This window comes from Rhinolophus sinicus, chromosome 15, assembly GCF_057876585.1.
Source record: "Rhinolophus sinicus isolate RSI-liver-muscle chromosome 15, RSI-T2T, whole genome shotgun sequence".
NCBI lineage: Eukaryota > Metazoa > Chordata > Mammalia > Chiroptera > Rhinolophidae > Rhinolophus > Rhinolophus sinicus.
The window spans coordinates 118,745,041-118,766,401 of record NC_142515.1 but is presented as its reverse complement, the minus strand read 5'-3'; the positions used below and the strand labels follow the sequence as shown (position 1 = coordinate 118,766,401).

Here is a 21,361-nt window from a genome sequence, read left to right as displayed (position 1 = left end):
CAACTCCACACACTGTTGTGTTTTGGTACATCCTGTTGTGTAACTATTTGCTCAAGTAGCCACCACCCACCTTCCCCTAATGGATGAGGACACATATTTGTTCAGGGCAGAGAGAAACATCTGATCCTTTAACAGAGAAGGATTAAGTGTCTGCAGGCCAAGTTGTAATTGCTACGGAACGTGGCTCCAACTTTCCCCCCCATGAGGCCACAGTCTCAGTGCTGGCGTCCCCACGGTTACTGCCTGGGTGAGTGAGGGTCAGTGGTCAAGCTCTGGCCAGCGGTACAGTAAGGAGGATTTAATCCCCGGGACAAAGATCAGGCTGGTTTGGGCCCAGCCGAGTCAGATCTGAAGAAAGGGAGGCTCCTGTACACCACCTGTCTACTCGCTTTATAACTTTCTGCTTGCTCCACTCACACCAACACGGGCAGGTGGAAGCAGCTGAGAACGCAGCCTTCTCACATCCCACTGGCTGATTCCCCCCACCCACTTTTCTCCTCTTTCCTCCTCATTTTGTCCCCTCTCTACTTTCCACCTTATGCTACCCTGGTTGATGCCAGTGACCTTCCAGGAGCTCCAGGCAAACTCAGAGGGCAAGTGACACACTCTCTGGGTTTGAATCTGGAGCTTGTCTCTCTACCACCCCTCAGCGCCCCTCTCAGCCGAGCTCCAGAATGGCTCGTACTGAAGACCCCCACTTTCCCTACCCTGCCTTCCAGTCAACTCTCATCCCTCTGCATTGCTTGCTGGCACATTGGAAAGCTGGGTACTTTGTTACTTACAAACTAGTTTTCAGTCTCACTTCACTCTACTGCACGCTCACTATTGCTCTTCTGGGGTTTTCTCACAGCCTTCCCTCACAAATTCCACACCACCACTCCCCTTGTGCAAAACAAGCGTCTGGAGCTTGCTGGGGCTTGCAAAAAAAAACCACACACACAAAAAAACCTGGGGGTGCCTGCTGCTTTCCCAAAGCCGTTCCTCTGGCACTGCAAATGTTAACTGATCTGCAGGGAGACTGCAATTCTAACATAATGAGATATTAATGAGCTTTGCACATGTCCCTAGCCACAACATCTCTCTCTCTCCCTCCCCCCTGCACTCCCTCTTCTGGAAATCTAAAGAGAATCTGCTCCTTCTCTGACACTCCAGTTCCTCCGTTTCACTTCGCGCCTGCCCTCGCCCACTTCAGCACCAGGCTGCCCTGCTCACCTCGCGCTGCCAGCACTACAGAGCACCAAATGGGCTGGCACCGCCTTGTTTCCTGGCCTAATGGATGCTTGTTTAAACACTGGCGCTGTTTGCATTGCTGCGGCTCACTGCATGTTAAACACAGCCCTCTGAAACCCGATGCCGATCCAATAAAGGTATCAGCAGTTCAGTGTGGGGAGGCGATTACTATGTGGTCCCAAGTGTGCCTTCTAAGCTCTAGGAAGGGAAATTTGATCGAACAACTAAAAGGAAAATCTGATTCGGCTCAGCGTCACGTGGAGGACACAGGCTTAACTGCAGCCAGGTCTGTGGAGGGCAGAGGGAAATCAATGACGAGCGAGGGAGGGCCACCGCACCTCGTTAAGAGGGCTTTACGCCAGCCTGTTAGGAACAGTCCCTTGCTTTGCCCAGAAACACTGCCTGTCCTGTCCTCTCACCTCAGCTCCCTTTTTCTTTCTTCCTTTTTCTTCCTCTCTCGCTCTCTCTCCCTCTCTCTCTCTCTTTAGTCCAAGGGGTGTACTTATTTATTTTTTAATGACGAACTGCTATCCTTCTTAAAACCCTCCACCTCTCACTCACCTTTAATTCCTTAAGCACTCAAATAAAAAACAATGGCTTTTCTTGTGCAAGATCATTACCATATGAAAGGCGATAGAAAGAGAGCAAAAATGATAGAGGGATAATATACTGGCAGAGAGAAGGCAGCAGGCCTGCTTCAGAGAGGACGGTGGGTCCCTAACCTCAGGCTAACAGTACCAGTCAATAATGCGATGGGCTGTTTTCCTGCCTTAGCTAAGTCTGAAAAATCAGGGGAATTAGACAAGAGATTTAAATTTATTTCTCACCGAGAAGCAAAAGTTTTGGATAAGTGTATCCTTTCCTCTATTTTTAAGTTCTGAACATGAAGAGATATAGGGCTTAGGTTTCTTTCACTTTCCCGTTTTTCATTTAAAAACCTGCCCTGCAATGGCCCTCTCCCTGAGGAAGAGCGAGGAAGCAGCAATGTGTGTGTCTGGTGTCCCTGAGAAATACTACACACGATGCTCACTGGGTGCCATCCACTAACCAGGAATTTTGCCAAATCCCTATCTATTCCCCGAGGTTCCTGGCACCAGGGATCCAGCCAGGATGCAGCAGGAGTGCTGCTGGCAGCATGAGGCAGCAGCTCCTGTCTGATGGGTGTCAGGATAAAGCTGTCCCCTCCTATGGGGTCTGAAATCTCATGTGATCCCTCTGCACCCCATGCCTGAGAGACGGAGTGAGCTCTGCCCATGACACGGTTCCAGAATGGTCACGAGCAGACTGAAAGGCATTCAATCTCGGTTTATGTGGCCCCCAGTCCAGCACATACTAAGTCCCCGGAACAGCAGAGGAGCTGGCTTTGGAGGCTACACTTACCTTTTTATTACCCATTGCACTCATTGCTTTAGAGAAAGTGCCAGGCTCCAGGTGCTGGGGCGACCGGGCGATGAAACTCCGCTAAGCAAAGCAGCATGGCTGTGCTGGCCTGCCCTGCAGGGACAAACGCACTCCTGCACTTCCCCTGTCACTAGCTAGGGACAGCCATGGCAACTTCTCCACTCCTAGAGGGCAGTCACCTTCAGTGCCCGTAACTGTTGGTGTCGGTAAAGTGTTCCTGATTTCACATAGGCCACGAAGAGTATATTTGGGTCTTGTAGTCACCTTGGTTTCCTGTCTTAACATTCAAGGAAGAGCCTCGTTATCTCAGACCTGGAAACATGGGTGTGTGCACTGCGGTAAAAGCCCTGCTGAAAATCGTGATAATGCCTTGCTTGTCCTGCACCTTGGGGAATGAAGTGTTGCACTTAAGTTTTATACACATACACATATGTAACATCTATGTGTGTGTTTATATATACATATATACAGAGGGTGCCAAAAAAGTATACACATTTTAAGAAAGGAAAACTGTATTAAAATTGTAATACTCAATATATACCCATAACAAAAGATGAATACAAGTCATATTTGACTTCTGCAATTACAAAAGGGGCTCAAAGTGGTTACCATCTGTGTCCAGACACTTCTGACTATGGTGAACTCCTGCTTGAGCAATGCTGACCAAAGTGTCCACTTACATATTATTGGCACCCCCGGTATATATATACATATGTATGTATATAATCTTTTAAATTCCAAAACAATTTTTGAAGATTTTAAACCTTTGTGATGAAAAGCTTTCTTAAAATATTTGATACTTCCCTAGTTCATCAAAAGGTAGCTAACTTTTTTTTTTGTTAACTTGCAGAGTCATAAGCTATTGACCCTGTTATCGGTTATAGGTCTGCTATTTAGTTTCTTTGTCTAGAACAAAAGGCTAGTTATTTGATTACCACCTACCTTTACTTAGAAAGAAGAGAACCTTGCAAAAGATGGCAGACAATACATTTATGAGACTCATTTACTATTCTATTTTGAGACACCAGCACGATGCACGAGTGTCCCCGTCTGTAGGAATGCTAGATCTGTTTCTCAACAAAACAAGAACACTGTCCCATCTCTACTCAGCAGAAACAGCACCTTTAATTTCCTTTTTCTTCTTAGTGTTTGAAATCTCACCATGGAGTAAAAAAACTAATATTGACCCTACACTTCTCCAACCTACTCTGTTTTTCTCTCCCCAGTCACAGAAACTCACAAAATCCCTGTGTCTCCATAACATCATTCTAATCCAGAGATAGCAACTGAACTGTAATAAAATCACAGAAAAATAATTCTAGTCCAAAGGTGGAGACGTGTGGTAGAAGAGAATATTTCCTTAATAGCAATTCTGAGACGATGGCAGCAGGGCAATCGCAGGGGGACATACGGGCATGCCTCTTCTTCTGAGGCTGTTTTAACTTAACTTCTTAAAAGAACCATCTCTGAAATATTTACCTTTCACGTTACTTACATAAAAATGTTTTTCCTTTTTGTTTACATTGGTAACACATGAGATTTTCTCTCCATGTAAACATGCTGAATTCTGTTATCCTGAACCAAGAAATGGCATTCCTTCTTACTGCCATGAAACAAAAATCATATCCTATTGTAAACTTGTTAAATGATTATTAAAATCATTGAAGTTGGGTATTCTAACATGTACTTTCATCACGTGGCAAGCTTTGCTCCCAACTACACTATCCGAGAGGTGTGGCTTCACACTTCGACATAGTATTTGGCTACAGATATAAAAATCTTTCTTCCCCTCAGGAAGTGAGCGTCTCATTCATTTCATTTCAGTACCCATTCTGATGACCCAAAAGTGCTGGAATTCTTTGTTAGGAATGAAACCTGAGTTACGGATAGAAAAAACCAGATTAACAGCTAGAAGAAATCTGGTTCAGAGACCTTTCATTACCCTTTTTTCTTCAGTGTTTAGTAAACACAGAGACCTAATCAGCGAAACATGATTTCAGCGTCTGTTAGAAGAATTCGATCTTTAGAGCAAAAAATGGTTTTGAGATGAGAGGAAAAGCATAAATTAAATTTGGGCCCTTGAGCAAAATGTTTAAAGAAGTCCCTCTTTCATTGGGCACCCTGAAAATGACCTCCACCGCTTTGTGCAAAGGGGAGGCAGACAGGATCTCCTGTGGGTCTCCACACTAGAGTGACTGCTCCTATTGATAAAAGAAAGTGGCCAAGTAAGAAGGTATAACCCCAAAACCAAGAGTATAAAAATAAGTACGAAAGAAACATAGGCACTAGGCCCAGCACCGTTACCTTTATCATCACCATGCAGAATAAAGACCATCGATGACCCTTGGAAAGGGTACCTATCTAGTTAAGAACAAGTTGACAAGGGGATTATTATCTTCTCTCTATTTTCCTGTAAGTTTGAACATTTCAAAAAAAAAAAAAAAAAAAAAAAAAGTATGTCAACTGGAAAGTAGAATGTATTGAGAGTAAAGGAATGAGTATTCTAATAGTCCAGTCATCTAAGGCCTGGAAATCCTGAGTGCTCTGCCAAATCACAGTGGAAGAAGAAGTAGGAGGATGGAGAAAGCACAGGTGGAAAGACGGCTGCCTCTGGTCTGGCTCAGAGAAATTCCCAGGGCGAGGGGAAGGGCCAGGAAAAGGAGAAAGTGCTGCTGCCTCGTGTTCTCAGAAGAGAGTTCAGACAGAACCCGGGTCAGCTTGAAAAACTGAAAATCCACATACAGAGAAGGTACGTGTTGTGCATTTTTTTTGACCCAAAGGAAACAGCTTTCTGCATATATCTAGAAACAAGTGGAAATGAGAGCTGGAAGACACGAAAAAGAATGGTGAGTTAGAAAGGATACAAAGGATACTTGACTGCGTGACTTTCTTCAAAAGTAATAGGGATTCTCTTTGTTTAAGGAAATGTTTACGGTATTAATTATTAATAGCCTCCCTTTAATTTTTTTAAATTTTGAACTAATTTTTGACCTACAGAAAAGTTACAAAATACTACAGAGTTCTTCTTATCCTTTACTCAGCTTTCCTTAATGTTAACAACGTCTTAACATAGCCGTCGTATACTTATCAAGAACGGGAAATTAACATTCACACAATATTACTAAACTATAGACCTTATTAGAATTTCATCGTTCTTTTCCACTAACATCCTTTCATGGCCACTGTCCTTCCTCCTCTGTCCTTTTAGGTTCCCTCTCCTGAGTCCCTTTCTTATGTTTAAATGGGGACTCATGTAACACTAGACCTTTATACTCCTTGTTGATGAAGTGTCCTGCTTTAGTGTGCTGGTTCCTTAGGTTATTGTGGCATCAGGGGTATCACGATTCCATGACTTTTTGTTTTCCTTTGGTTTGTTTGTTTCTGATTAGGAAACCGAAGGCATTGTCACTGCTGTGGGAACGTCAAGCCTTGGCCAAAGCTGTGTGAATGGAGTATAGTAAGAAGGGCAGCTGCCATCTCATTTTCAGTTCTCTAAAAAAGAGGTGAGGGAGGAGAGTTGGAAGAATGGTGGAGTCCGTGTTTCCTCCTTTCTCCTGGAATAACTCAGGTTATGGTTCTTGCGTCCCCAGATGCTGTGAAGGAATTTCCAGTTCCAGCAGGACCAACTACACAATTTGTAGGACCCAGTGTGAAATGAAAATGCAGGGCCCCTTGGTCAAAAATTGTAAAGACTCTCACGGCGGTGACACGAGAGTGTTGACCAAAGGCTCTGAGTTCCAGGGTCCACAAGGCCCAGCTGTCCGTCAGTTCAGGTTCCCCTTCCCGGCTACCTCGTACACCTTCACTGATGAGAGGTGTGGCTGCCTGAGCAAGTCTGTCATTCTGGCAACTCGAATTCACCAACACGCTAAACACTACTTAACATGACAGGGTTCCTCCACCATTTCCTCTGGTTACTTAGCACTGCCTGGAACTGCAGAAATACATTAAAGTGTTTTCTACTTCATGTGCTGTTATTTTAAGTAATATTTAATTATGTTGTTATGTTTTAATGTGATGTCTGGCATCCTAGAACGTGTCCCCAACCCCACCCCAATTTTTTTCTACTACGCTGACATTCTTGACCTTGGTGTGGGTCAGTGGGGTCCATTCTCTTCCTCAGGTGCCTCTGTCCTCCTGCCTAAACCTCTTCACAATACCAACAGTCTCCAGTGGTCCCGTTTCTGGAATCACCTTTGGAGAGTGAAAAGAAGTCTTAAAAAGTATTTTAGAAATAAGTTCCTGATTTGTATAATACTTTGAATAGTGTTTTTAACTACCTTTCTGTGACCAAATTTATGTAAGAAAAATATATCAGTAAAACATATTTAGTTCTCACTTCTCACATGACACTGTGTGCTACACTCAGATATTTTAAAATATTATTAAGTCTTTATTGTTTTAGAACAGTTTAAGGTCTATGGCAAAGGTACAGAGATTTCCCATATACACTTTGTCCCGATGCTCAGGTTTGCATTGCTTAATTGAAATATTAGTTCATTACTTGCTTAGAAGTTTTCGTTATATTGTTATTTTTTGATATTTCCTCTAATTCAGACTGACTAGACATGGAAAAATGCCACCATGTGGGAAGAATAAATTATGGACCACTTTAAAAGAAGTTAAGTTGCAGTGATCTCAGGATTATATAATACCTTAAGCCAAGGTTAATAAAATGTTGTTTAGTTCACAGGGACTTGGAGTCATTGAAATGCTTAAATAACTAGATGAAACGTACTTGTAATTAACATATTGACTGTTTATATACAAACACATGCTTTTAAAGTGCTTGAGGGGAGCTGAAAAATAGCTTAAGGATTTTAAACACATACTTCCAAATCATTTATTTCAATACTAATAGACACTATTTTAGAACCACATCTTTGGTAGGCCAAGAAAATATCAACCAAAAAGCTAAAATTGCCATAACTTCCAAATAAATAAAGTCAGCTAGTAATCTTTACTTCTAGAAAGCAAAAAATGGTACCAAAAGTCCCTTTAAAAGTGGGTTCGTATGACTGACAATTGCAAAATACAATATGAAACTCAGAACTAATCAAGTTTCAAATTCTTTCACCAGCAGTGTTGCTCTCACTCCATTTTAAGGGAAATGACCAAATTCCACAAGTTGTGTCCATGAGGCCATCACCCTTTGGCTAGAGCTGATGGAACCAGGGATGGACACCTGGGCCCAGGAAAGCCGGGGTCTCTGTAGGAGAGGCCGACTTGAGAGATGAAGTCAGTTTCTAACCCTGCGGAATGCGTCAGTGACACAGAGAAACACGTAGTTAGCAATGGCAGTAGGATCGAAAAGAGCGACACAGAGAGGCCGGGGGAGGGATGAGCCATGTGGGAAAGCCAAGTCACAAAGGAGTTACTATGAGGAAACATGTATGTTGAGGGAGAAAGAAAGAAAGGAAAGGAGGAGGGAGGGCGAGAGGAAAAACAGAGAGAAAGAGATACAGACACACAGACAAGACAGATGATAGATGGGCCGCATGACCCTCGAGAGGGCGTGGTTTGCCCCTACAGAGTCCCTCGTTGGCTTTTGTCCACTTTCAGGCCCGCCCACAAGCATCCTTAAGAGTGAACCTCTTTGTCTTTTGAGGTAAAGTGACTGTCTTGCTGTTCCTTACTCGAGTGCTGCTCGAGACTAAAACACCCCATAACATCTGCCTGTAATAGGAGCTAAGGAAAGGGGCTCTGGGGTGTGTGTTTTTCACTGGGGGCAAGGTGGGGAGACATCCAACACATAACACATTCTACACTGAAGAGCCTTTCTTCTTATACATGTGAGTTTGCTTACATATGGCTGTATTGTCGCCGATTCAGAACCACAAAGGGGTCTTTTTCTGGGGCGGGCAAGGCCTAGGAGCTGCTAGAGAGCCTGCACGGCCGGCGGCTGGTGGCGGGGTCTGTCATACTCCTCTGATGTTCACAGTCAGGACAGCTTCAGTCTGCTAAATATTTATTTAATCCAATTTGGCCAATCAAACTTCAGGTCTAATAAATGATTACAGTGACAGGCAGCTCTTCACCCAGGGTGCTCTTCCACTTCCTGAGGTCAGCGGGAGCTTTGTCTGAACACAAGTGTTAGTACAGTAGGGAGTGAGCAGCCCAGAGAGAGAAAGTGTGCCAAAGAGTGTGTGTGTGTGTTTGTGAGCACGTCTGACTGAGTGTGTGTGAATATGACCACGTGTGAATGTGAGTGCATGTTGGGGCGGAGGGGAAGAGGAAACAGAGCAACATAAAACGGAAAATGAGAGGCTGTGTGAATGAAAACGTATGGAAATTCTCTTTTCTCAACTGAAAATACAGATTAACATGTAAAAAAGCCACGCACTGAATTTTTAGCTTTCCATGCAGCAGTGATGTCATTCTCCATTAATCAGAAAGCAGAGGCCATTCTCACCCACCACGCTCTCAGATGGAGGGCGAGGAAGTCGACAGGGGCTCTTCCGCTCTCTGTTTCTACTTCTATCCAAAGATAAATATAAACCACGCGACTCTCTCCAGCCGCCTTAAAAGCCAGGGTAGCTAAGGCACCTCCAAAGGGGTGTTCCTCAGGGGGTAGGAGAAAAATCAAACTCAACTCAAGGCACTCTTCCCTAAATGTCAAGGAAATTTGGTGGGTTGCTGATGTTTTTCTAAATCTCTTCGCCCTAACAACACTTGGTAACATACATGGAGTGCACGACTCTTTATCTGCAGAGAGAAAATAAACCCGAAGGCATATAGCAATTTTCTGCTTGTTGAATCTTGTGCCTGGTTTGTTTCAACAAAGCCAGGTTTCCTTAGCATCAGCTGACCCAATCTATAGAACAGGCACTTCTATGCGACTAACCATGTTTAGCAAAAGATCTCTGCTTTGCCAGCCACTTAATGTCCCGGGCAACATACTGCAGCCAATATCCACTCAATTAGAAGGTATTAATCATCCATTTTACTGTTTTCCCCTACCTCCCCTCAACAAGACACAGAGCCCAGCCGTCTTCTCATGTAGTCTGGCCTTCCTGGCACATGCAGTAACACGGCAACCATAAAGATACTTCATTTTTTTTTAGACCAATATTCTATTAATCTTTACAAGTTTATTAGTTCTGACTCATAACAATCTATCAGCCATAAATACAATACATGATTTTTGGAAATTAATACCCACATTTCAATAGAGGAGGTTTGCATATTAAATTACTGTTAAAGTTATCAATAAATAACGCATGTGGAATAGATTTAAGCAATAAACATAGTCTACAAAAAATACCCAGGAAGCTTCCTATTCTGCAAGCAAAAGTGATTTCGGCAATAACTTGTTAACAGGCTCTCCAGTCTTTGCCTTCTTCTCCATCCTGGTAACATCATAAATCTATCGCATCCAATATCGGGGTCGGTCCTTCCTTAGGAAAATGGGTGCTTCCCTAATCTAACACTCATTCTCAATGCTTCAGCTTTCTTAGGCGGTTTCTGCGTGTTTTGTTGTTGTTTTCACTTGTTTTAAAAGAATAACTGAAAAATTTTCCAAGATACCTTTGTTTGCTCCTACCTCCTCCTCTACCTCTTCCCCCCATCCTCCCAACAAAGCCATTTGAATAGCTGTTAAAAAGTGATCCCCTGAAAGGTAGTCCTATTGAAATCATGGCTTCAGTAGGGTTTTTCAAGAACCAAAAATATTAGAAACTCATCTTGCTCCTGAGAACCAAGAAGCTGGATTCAGGTGCCACGCATTTATTCTGTTATTTTATGGAAGCAAGGGAGGGTCAAGTTTCCACCAGGTGTCAAACGACGGTATCACACTGTCATCCAAAAATAAGTCAGACAACACTTACTTTAATTTTTGTTTTTAAACAAGGAGAATAAGATAGAAAGAGACAGAGGCTGCAGTGCTATTTGTCAACTTGTATTGCTAATCAGCTAAATTTTCTAAAAGATACACTCAAAGTAAAAAGCCTTAGAGAGATACTTTTCTTTCAGTCCTGAATGAAATCCGCATAATTTCATCAAATTTTGCCCCTCTTGGAAATGTAATTATGGCGCTCCTGTTTCCTAGAACTAAAGATTTTATTCTTAACCTCATTTGTAGATTTCATCCGCAGCAACACAACACCAAAGGATTCATGGCAGTAGCAATTTAAAGGGAGGTAAGGGTTAATGACAAAAGTCTGGTCTAGACAATGTTGTATCAAGGGACATTTTTGTTACTTAAACCTCAAAGGCAACCACAGCCCAACTCAACTTTCTGTCAGCCACTCTAGCTTCTGGGTCCTTTTCTGATGCATCTCTTTTTTCCTGGGCTTTTCTGCACATAGACATGCTTCCTGCTTCTGCTTTTAGGCGAACTGCCTCCATAAATTACATCACAGCTCTCCCGCCTCCACACAATTCCCCCAGACTTCAAAATTTCACAAACAGACAGATCAAGACGCACAGACTTGAACTCGATGTCCCCGCTGGATTCTGCGGTTACAGAGGCAAACGCTGATTTAATGGTTGTCTGCCAAGTAAGATACCACACACACGATGCTTCCTGTTCTTCCTGGTCTCCTGTGCCAGCGTGTGCGCTCAGATCCCTACAGAATCTGGTCGCCAGGGGCTATGTGTGGTCCCCAAGGCCAACAGATTTCACGGTACAGGCAATGCCATATTCTGAAACTATAATAGCAAACATTTTGAATTACCCTTAGTCCTTGGGTAGATGTGCAATACTAGAGATTGGGAGAGACGGGGGCGGGAGTGCTAAATCTTACAGGTGGGGGAGACCCTAGTGACCACCTAGTCTACCATCTGTTCACAGAAAAGGAAGCTAACATCTAGAGTCATGAAGTGATTTGCTGAAGGTCACAAAGCCAGTCTGAGGCAAGCTAAGGCCGTAATTTGGGTCTATCATCAGATAGTAAGACTTCTTACACTTATTCAAGCCAGCTCTAGATTGGAAAAACAGAAAATATTACATAATGACGTTCTAATATATACACCCACATTACATTAGCACATATTATAATATATAATATACACATTATAATAGTGCTTGGGTGATGAAATATGATATGGCTTTGTGAATGGAGTGGTGGTGGTGATGGTTATGAAAGGGGATGAAATATTTTAATAACCAGCTGCAGTCTGAAATACTGGTAGTTTCATTTTGCCTCAAGGGATGCACAAGAAATCAAGATAAAACTAAAATAAAACAAAACTTGATAATTCAAGTCAATGGAAGCTCTCTTTCCTTGATGAAGGTGCTTTAAAGGTATGCATATGAGATATATTATATATATATATATATATATATATATATATATATATATATATCAAAGCTATACTTAATACTGGGGGTGCCAAAAAAAAGAAGGACACTTTGGTTAATGTTGCTCAAGCAGTAGTTCACGGTAATCAGAAGTATCTGGACGCTGATGGTAACCACTTTGGGCACCTCTTGTAATTGTAGAAGTCAAACGTGACTTGTATTCATCTTTTGTTACGGGTATATATTGAGTGTTACCATTTTAATATAGTTTCCTTTCTTAAAATGTGTGTACATCTTTTTGGCACCCAATCTGTATACTTATATTAAGTAATATATTAATGTATTTGTATATGAAAGATATATTATATATGAATTTTATACATGAGTATATTACATATGAAAGATATATAAAACATGTAATCAAAATAATGAGGGTAGAATAATTTTAACATATGGCCAATGGTCTCACAGTGCCTTCCCAGTGCACAAACACCTTTGGATGGATATACATAAACCCAATTAATATGATGTGTGGGTCACCTAATTATCTTTTCCAGCCACAATTCTGCTAATAATCTTTTATAACCTGGATATATATATGACTAAAGGTGGGTCCATCACCAATCATGCTTCCTCACTCTGCATACTGTGGAGACTGGCCTCTAACTCAAGGCTGTGTTCTATGAACAGCTTTATTTCCTCTGCCTCCTGGAACACACGACACCTTAACTCAAGAAGACCCACGGCTGCCATCACTGATTCCTTGCTGGTGTTCATTCTCTACATTTTGTCTGATGCTCCCTCTTCATTGACTGTCTCTTGTATGTAGTTCTTCCTTTTTTGCAGCCACAGACTTGCTTGAGGTTCCCTTACCTCTTATATAAACGGTTATTGCAAAAGCCTTGTAAATATTTTCATTTCTCTTCATACCTGACAGATGCATCAGAATGGTCATTCTAACGCACACCTCCACATAACAAGATGCCCAGAAATCTCCCCTGGTTCCCCATGGCTGAGTGAGTGAAGTGGAAACATCTTGACATAACGTCCCGGGTTCTCCAAAAGATGGCTCAGCCTGGCTTACAAACTTTGACCCAATGCTCTATGTATCTGTTGGTTTTCCCGTCCTGTACCTCTGTGCCTACTGACCTCAGTGCCCGGAATGCCCTTTTACACATTCTCATCCCTACCCAGCCTCCATCACCACTGGCCAAAGGTCTATCTGTTCTTCAAGAGATATTCTTGGTTAATATCTCTAATGATCATTCTTAATACAATAACAAGGCACCAGTACAGCTCTTTCTGCACGGTAGGCTCTCAATAAATATTTGTTGAAGTGAATCTGAATGTTCTACTATGTGCCAACTCCTCCGTTAAGGTTCTAATTTTCCAACCTGCCACCACTCTTTTGCATTGTTTCAAACTGTTGGTTAGGTGCAGCCTTACACCCTCCCTTCCCTGCCCTTGCGCTGCCCCACCGCTATTCGTGGTTGCTTCATTTAATTGGCCAGGAGCTGCCTTCACTTGTATGTGGCGGTCGAGCTTGTTTTCGCCACTTGGATTCTACTCAATCTATGTCACAGCAATACCATACCGGTCTTAGGCCATTTGCACTGCTGTGACAAAGTCCCACAGACTGGGTGCTTAGAAATAAAAGAAGTTTGTCACAGGTCTGGAGGCTGGAAGTCTGAGGTCAGAGTGCCAGCACGGTCAGGTGAGGGCCCTCTTCTGGGCTGCAGATTTCTCGTAGTATCCTCACATGGTGCAAGGGGCAAGGGCGCTTTCTTAGCTGATTTGATAAGGGCACTAATTCCTTTCTTTAGGGTTCTACCCTCATGACCTAATCACCTCCTAAAGGCCCACCTCCTAATACCATCTCCTTGGGAGTTTGGTTTCAACATATGAATTTTTTTTTTTTTTTAATTTTTTGAAAGGGGATACAAACAGTCTATAGCAACATCTGAAGAGTTACTAGGGCATCTAGAGTATAGAATGATTGGACTCTGCACCCTCTTACTTTCTGGCTGTGTGACTTTGAGCAAAGTACTTGACTTGAGCCTTGGTCTCCTCATCTGTAGAAAGGGATACGATCTCACTTCTGTGAGGATCATTGCAGTAATAAAGGTAGTAATAAAGGTAAATCACCTGGAAGTGAGAGGGCACTCAATAAAAAGTATACAGTATATTTTAGACCAGGCCAAAGACAGTTGGCTGAGAAAGAAAGCAAACTGTTTCCCGAAATCTGTGTTAGCAGCCTTATGAATGAGCCCTGATACTCATCTCCAAAACCTGGCCACCACCTCGGGGACTGACATGGCTTCTTCCCCCACAGGGACGGATGTGTGAGTTCCTTCCCATGGATGCTATCACTCATCCCTCATCACAAGTACGACATGACACAAAGCCTGGCACATATCACCTTCGCTTTCAGAGCACTGTGCAGCTCAGTCCCCATTTCTGCCATGTCCCCACAGCACACAGAGATAAAGTACCAGGGACTGCTGTTCCTTACGATTTACTTATAACTCTTAGGAGTTGGCTCAAGTCTCAGACTTTGTTATTAATGATATTGTCCTTCAATTGATGTTAAATATAGATCATGAGTGATGTGGATGAATGGATTGGATGTCATATTTGTGTTAGTTCAATTACAATCATAAATTTAAATGGCCTCCACCCCTACTATATAGCTTTGGTCTAGGGTTTCATTGTGGTGACATAATACTCTCTTGATTTTCATAAAGACATGCTGGCTTTTTATTTTGTTTTCTATTTCTAGATTTAGCTGTACATTGCTGGCAACATATGCTGCCAAGATTACAGAATTTGGTAATAAATTATATTTATGCTATCTTTGAAAATCCTTTTCAGGGTGTAAGGTTTTCTAGCTTAAGTTGTTATATGTGTTTAATCTTTGGTTTTCCTACAGTATTATGTAGATTCTGTAAAATGACCCATGGACTCATGAATGTATCACTCACTGTAAGTTTCTGAAACAAAGCCATCAACACAGAGGTAGGTCGATGAAGTAGGTATAAAACTTTCAACAGTACTTGTATGACATTTATTAAGAAGTTTTTTCTCCAAGTGTCATGCTGTAGCCTATTGTGTACAAAATGAGGGGCATCCTAATTTGTGTATTGTTATTGGTGGTGGTGGTGGTATTGGAGTCTTTTTTATTTGAGTACAGGGAGGATTCTGGGGGCAGAAAGAATAATAATGATGAAACATCAACTAAGGCCTGTGCACTCGTGTGTGCATGTCATGTATGTGTGTGAGCATATCTTGCGTGCGTGTGTGTGTGTGTGTGTGTGTGTGTGCAGACGGTTGCTATATATGCGAAACCTCACTCGGGGTAAGACACAGAGCAATGATCAGCCTCTGGAACCACACTTCAGTATGACGGCACACAGCTGGAGGAACTACACAAGCCTCTCTTACTTCACATTAGAAACGTGAAGCACCAAAAGAAGAGACATAATACCAAGGAGAGCACAACCCAGAGGATTTCATTCCATTCTTTCAGAGCCAAGCTGAGCTGCAGGAGTCCACACCCACCACTTATTAAGGCTGACAAACCCAGGGGTGACGCCTTGCTATTTCCTAGCCTCTCCTTGCTACACTCACGTTGTGGCCTGGGAACATTCGCGATTACTGAAATAAGTTCTCTTTGATTAATCTGGACACAACACTGCCCGGAAGAACGGGAGTAGACGTCTCATCGGAGATCCACCACTCTACACCATGGCGTGAGGTCACTGGGCCCTTTGTCGTAGGTGGTATTTTACTTAACGCACTCATCAGAAAGATGACTTACATCCTGTTTCAAGAAGATGCAAGTTCATTATTTTTTTCTTGCCCCTGTTGTCTATAGACCTAATGGTAATCACAAACAACTCAGGTTTATAGGTTTCCCATGTAAAGAAGGTACAGATTATATGTGTAAACGATATAGAAACACATGTTGGAGCAGTTACATTAGAAAACTGAATCGTGATTTGGTTAGTTTATTCCTCAAAACTAAATAAAGCAGATATCTGTGAAGTCACGGAGAGACAAAATATTTTCCGTTTGACAGGTTAATTTGGGCAACATTTTTTGCTCTGCTGTATTAGAAGTACAACCATCATAACTCAAAAGAACTGACATTAAATTTTGCCAAGGTAAAAATATTTCTATAAATGTGTTTGCATTTTGATCTTTTTCTTCAAAGAAGGACATATAATTTTTAACGGAAATATAAAATCTACCTTTATTTTATTTATACATGTGAAATGGGGTGCTGACAAAAATTAAAAAGAATGCTTTATGTAAATAAAAAAGATTCTTCCAAAATGAAAAAGTTAAAATATAGGGTTGTTTTGAACAGCATCTTGCCCGTCCAATCATAATGCATTAAAGAGTAGAAAGCTTCTTCTGTTATAGAAAGAAGGCAAAGCTTATAATCATCATAGCATATGGAGGTACAAGAAGAGACTGGAGAAGCCTGCCATGATTGACAGGAAAAGCATAAGGAGGACCTGCAGTTGATGGGTCCTGGAGACGGGCTCCAGGGAGGTCACAAATTGCCAGGGGCTGGAAAAGGAAAATGTACATGCTTTGAAAATGGAGAAAAAGAAGAAGTAAAGAAAAAGCTAACAGTATTAGAGGAGAATAGGAAGCCAATTTAATTTGAGCCCTGGGGTGGGAGGTGGGCTATGGGGGTGGGCACACGAGGCGGTGTAGGGACGAAGGCCACGAGCCGACTGCAGCAATCCTGGAATTCTAGGCAATGACCGGCTCTGATCCAAGGGATTATGCAGAGGCTCATCGGACTGAAACCCAAATAGGAAGAACCAGGACCAAGAGTGGGTGCATATCAAGTTGGGTTCAGTCGACACCGAATGTATGCGATTTGTGTGTCTAGAATACGTAAAATGGAGACCTTGCCGTAGCAGATCTCACATGCTAAACAGCTACCTTTCTGTTGATTAGCCACCTCTGTTGCTTATCTACCACAGAAAGTACGGAATGCAACATGGTGCTATACAGTTAGGTTGCAGGCCCAAAGACAAACTTTTAAAAAGGAGGATGGCTGCGCCCCGCCCTTGGGAAGCACAGAGACCAGCTCCAGAAGTTCTGATCTAAGGTCCCCTCTGGCAATTTCACCCTCTCAGGTCTTTCTCTTTCCTTCTCATTTCTTTGGGCTACTAAGGAAAGATGAGCTTTTCTGCCTTCAAAATGTTCGCTTCTTGATTAAGACTGAATTATTCTAATAAATATCTCTTTCGATTCCTGCATAATATTTGAATTATCATTTTATTTGCTTCTAATGAACTCAGATGTTTTAGTGATTTCCAGCAACCCACAGATGGGTTTAGCCTTTGTCTAAAACTCTGTTAAGAAACACTTTTCAAAAGATTTGTCCTTAAGGCCTAAAGTTTCATACTTGGTATTATGGATAGATGACAGCTGGATGCCAATCCCGCCTTTTAACAGCCACACATTTATTCTTACTATGAAAACCAAACTGCAAGACCGCAAGACAACACTCTGTAGTTTTTCAGATATAATTTAAAGTCAAAGTTTTAATTGCATGAAGATATTTAAACGTTAACAAACGATCATGTTAACTTTAAACCACCCTCACCAACTGTCTCACTGGGTTTAGACAGCCGGATACTAGATAGATATTAAATCAATGTCTGGGCATATTTTTTTCCCCACAACTAATAAAACTAGATCTAAATTTTATTTACATTTTTGAAATGTGGTAATTCCTTCAGATCATGATTTTACCAGCACAATGTCACCTACCAATCCATATATATCATAGCAAAGCATTTATTCAGGCAGTGGTTTTTAATAAGCCACAGTTGGAAACAAACAAAAAAAGTGGAAGACGTTGCGTAGGAACCACAGCAGGAAGAAGGAGCCAGTGGTTTGCTCCTTAATAAGTGTATGCACCTCACATCTCCTCAGTCCTGATTAACTACCTGCTATTTTAGTGCCAGACATCTTCTAATGAGAAAATGTGAAGGTACCCCAAATGGTATGATGGTAGAATCAGAATGGAAAATACCAAATAAACTGTGTGAACACTATGCCCCCAAAATGTGAGCTTGTAAATGCTTCTATCTTAGTTCCACCTTCATTTTTCTGAATTAATCATTCAATATACATAATATTGAAAACTTACTATATGCAAGGAGTGATAAAATCTTATATTCAGAAGCTAGAGATAGTATATGCATTAGATTCGTATGAAAAAGTGAGTTTTAAAGGTGAGGTGGAGTTTATTAATTATCTAGACAAACCATCCAGGCTGATTCTTTCAGACTCAGGGAACATGGGCTTGAGCCATTTTCATGGTTGATGTGAAGGACTTATGGCTAGAACCAAGGACTTTCAGTCTGTGTAATGAGCCTGCCAATGTGAATGATCTCATTGCAATAATTTTTTGATGTTAAACACACAGGTATATACACACACACACAAAAGTAATCCCTGAATAGTCAAGAAATAACTATACCAAACATACAATTGCTAATTCTGGGCATAATAGAATGAATAATTACAGATTTTAAAAAAAAAGTATGTATACATTTCCAGGCCAGAAAAATATTATTTCCAGTAGAATAATTAGTGTATTACTTAAGAAAAATAAAAATGAAAGCCTTCTAAATAGCCCGATTGACACCCCTGGTTTTACTCAAGTAAATAGATATTAAGTAGCATGGAAAGAGCTAAATCAGAGGAATAAAGCATGCTTCCTGCCCTCAGGTGGCTTATTAGTTCATCGAGAGTCAAGAAATACTCTACTTCTCAGATGACCTTAGATGTTCAAAAGGAAAAAAACAGCACCTGAACTTTTCCAGGAAGAGTAAACCACACACACACACACACACACACACACACCCCTCTTTACAAAAGCAAAGTTTACAACATGCTATAATTAAGCTCACATCCTGACAGTAAAAACATGAAGTTTTATTCTAAATACAGAGGAAGACTCTCCACATTGAGCAACCTCTCTGATGATTGTTTTTGAATTTTAGTCACTGATACGTCAGTGTCTCCTTTGCATAAAAAAAATAATAATCCCTTTTTCTGAAAATACACGTAGGGTAGACATGAAATTTGTCCTGCTTGAATTTTTTGTTTGGAGTGGAAACTTTCTTAACATCTCTGGTAAACTTATCCCTACCTTGTCCTGTCTCTGGTACTAAACCACTATTCGAATGGCATTTTCCTTCTTGCTCTCAAGGTAGCGCAGTGCTGTTTGCTCAGTGGACGTGGAGGCCTACCCAAAACCCCATTCCTAGGTTTCCGTGTTTTTACAAGGGCTGTGCCAGATCTCCTCCCGACAGGAAGCATGTCCACGGCAGAGCACCTCCACACAGGAACCCGGGGAAAGTCCTGCAGAGTGAGACACTAACAACACTGGCACGAAAATGGCAATTTCTTAACACGCCAGATTGGACTCAGTACTATTTAATAAAAGAACTGCAGACTTGAGAGCAGCTCAACCCACACCTTGCAAAACACCTCCAAGCCCCTAACAGAAGGTAGGGATCATTTTAATTTGTGGGATTTGAAGAAAGTTGGGGGCCGGGTAGCAGTCAAGCGCTTGCGCGTTAGTATCTGTGCTACCTAGAATCTGGCTGTCATGAACCGGGAACAAATTGACCTTGGTAAGCCTCAGTTTCTTCAAATGGAAAACAGTGGCAATAATGGTACCTATTTCCTTCGATTATTCTGAAGATTACATGCGATAATACATGTAAAGCATTTAACATGGTGCTTGACATATATAGACGATTTCAGTGAAAGATAACTAGCATTGTTTTTTCATTAGAATTTTCAGAACAATAAAAGCTACCACTCTACCCCAGAAAGTCAGACACGGAAGTATACAAAATGAAAACCTATGTAGAAAACAACCCTATAATTGACAATGATAAATAAATTAGATGTATAGGAAGCAAGCACACTTCTTCTATGCTACCTACCCCACTTCATTTAGTTGTTAAGAACAACTGATGGGCATTTAAAGAAAATACTTCAGCTTTCAAATAACTGCTTAGCAAAAGGACTAAAAACTATGTTTAACTGCCTCTCGGGCAATTAGACCACGGCCATTGCCACATCTGCTATTTGCTCACCAGGAAGCTGCTTCCAAGACATTTAACATTCATAGGAGTATTAGCTCATCATTAGGACGCTGGAAGTTCTCCGTGACCCTATTAACTACGGTGCAGAAGATAGTTTGATGCAAGGAGACTCCATTTTGGTTTCAACTCGTCTAAGAGGATTGTGAATGGAACTCCCTGAAGGACAACACTCTAAAGTGGAATGTATTACAGCAAAGTTCCAGCGTATAATCTAGATCTAAAAATTGTCTTTAACCATCTCAACCCTTTACTCAGACTTTATCTCTTTATATTCGCAAGAAGTAATCATTTTAGAGCAAACACTTCTGTGGCACTGAGTACAGAAACATATATTAGTACATTTAGTCCTCGCAAGAGCCCTATAAGGTAGAAACGATTACTATCATTCCCAGTGTACATCTAAGGACACTGAGGCACAGTTTTACATGCCAGTAGTGTCAGAGATGGGATTTGAACCCAGGCAGTTTCATCCAGTTTCACACTCCCCTCTGGCTACACAGCCTCTGTGCTTTACCAACATGCTTCTCAAAGTACAGAAGTGGCGGTAGAAATTAATTACAGGCTCTTCTTAGGCAGAAGCACAATTGAACCCCCCCTGTGCTAGCCCATGGACTAGTCTTCTGACATCAAGGTCAAAGGACTATTGCCAATGAATGCCCATTAGATCAGAGATTATGCCAAGCACAATCTGTCACAAGCGAACCAGCAAGCATGTCACTGAGACAGCTTGGCTTATAACATAACTCTTACTTTAAGGAAATTTCTATCATTTGATCTATGGCCACCTAAATATAAAGTTCGACTTTCGATCTACAAATTCCCTGTACGATGGTTAATCTTAGGTGTCAGGTTGGCTGGGTTACGGTACACAGTTGTTTGGTCAAACGCCAGTCGAGATGTTGCTGGGAAGGTTATATTTTCACACGTGATTACCATTCACCTCAGTGGGCTTTGAGGAAAGCAGGTGACCCTCCTTGACGTGGGTGGGCTTCATCCAATCAGCTGAAAGCCTTAAGAGCAAAGGCTGAGGTTTCCTGAAAAAGCAATTCTGTCCTAAGACTGCACCATAGAAACCCTGTCTCACTTTCCAGCCTGCACGTTTTGGAGTCAAGACTGCAACATCAACTCTTAGCTAAATTTCCAGGCTGCTGGCCTATTCTACAGATCTTGAACTTGCTGGCCCTACAATCATGTGAGGCAATTCCTTAAAAATCTCTCAATATCTCTCCCTCCCTCTCCCTAACTCTCTTTCCCCCTATAAACACACAAACACACACACACACACACACAAACACGCAGATATATATGAAGTTATACAGATTATATATAACATGAT

General features: G+C 41.7%; 1 protein-coding gene and 1 long non-coding RNA gene across 3 annotated transcripts in view; one reads left to right on the top strand and one right to left on the bottom strand.

Annotated features, from left to right (window-relative positions):
• Positions 1-21,361, bottom strand: part of MAML3 (mastermind like transcriptional coactivator 3) — a 377,351-nt gene that overhangs the window by 178,628 nt on the left and 177,362 nt on the right. The gene's annotated exons all lie outside the window — the stretch shown is intronic.
• On the top strand, positions 139-6,559 carry LOC141572830 (uncharacterized). Its single transcript, XR_012498323.2, has 3 exons — positions 139-247; positions 6,021-6,134; positions 6,222-6,559. It is a non-coding gene; the product is annotated as an uncharacterized LOC141572830 (long non-coding RNA).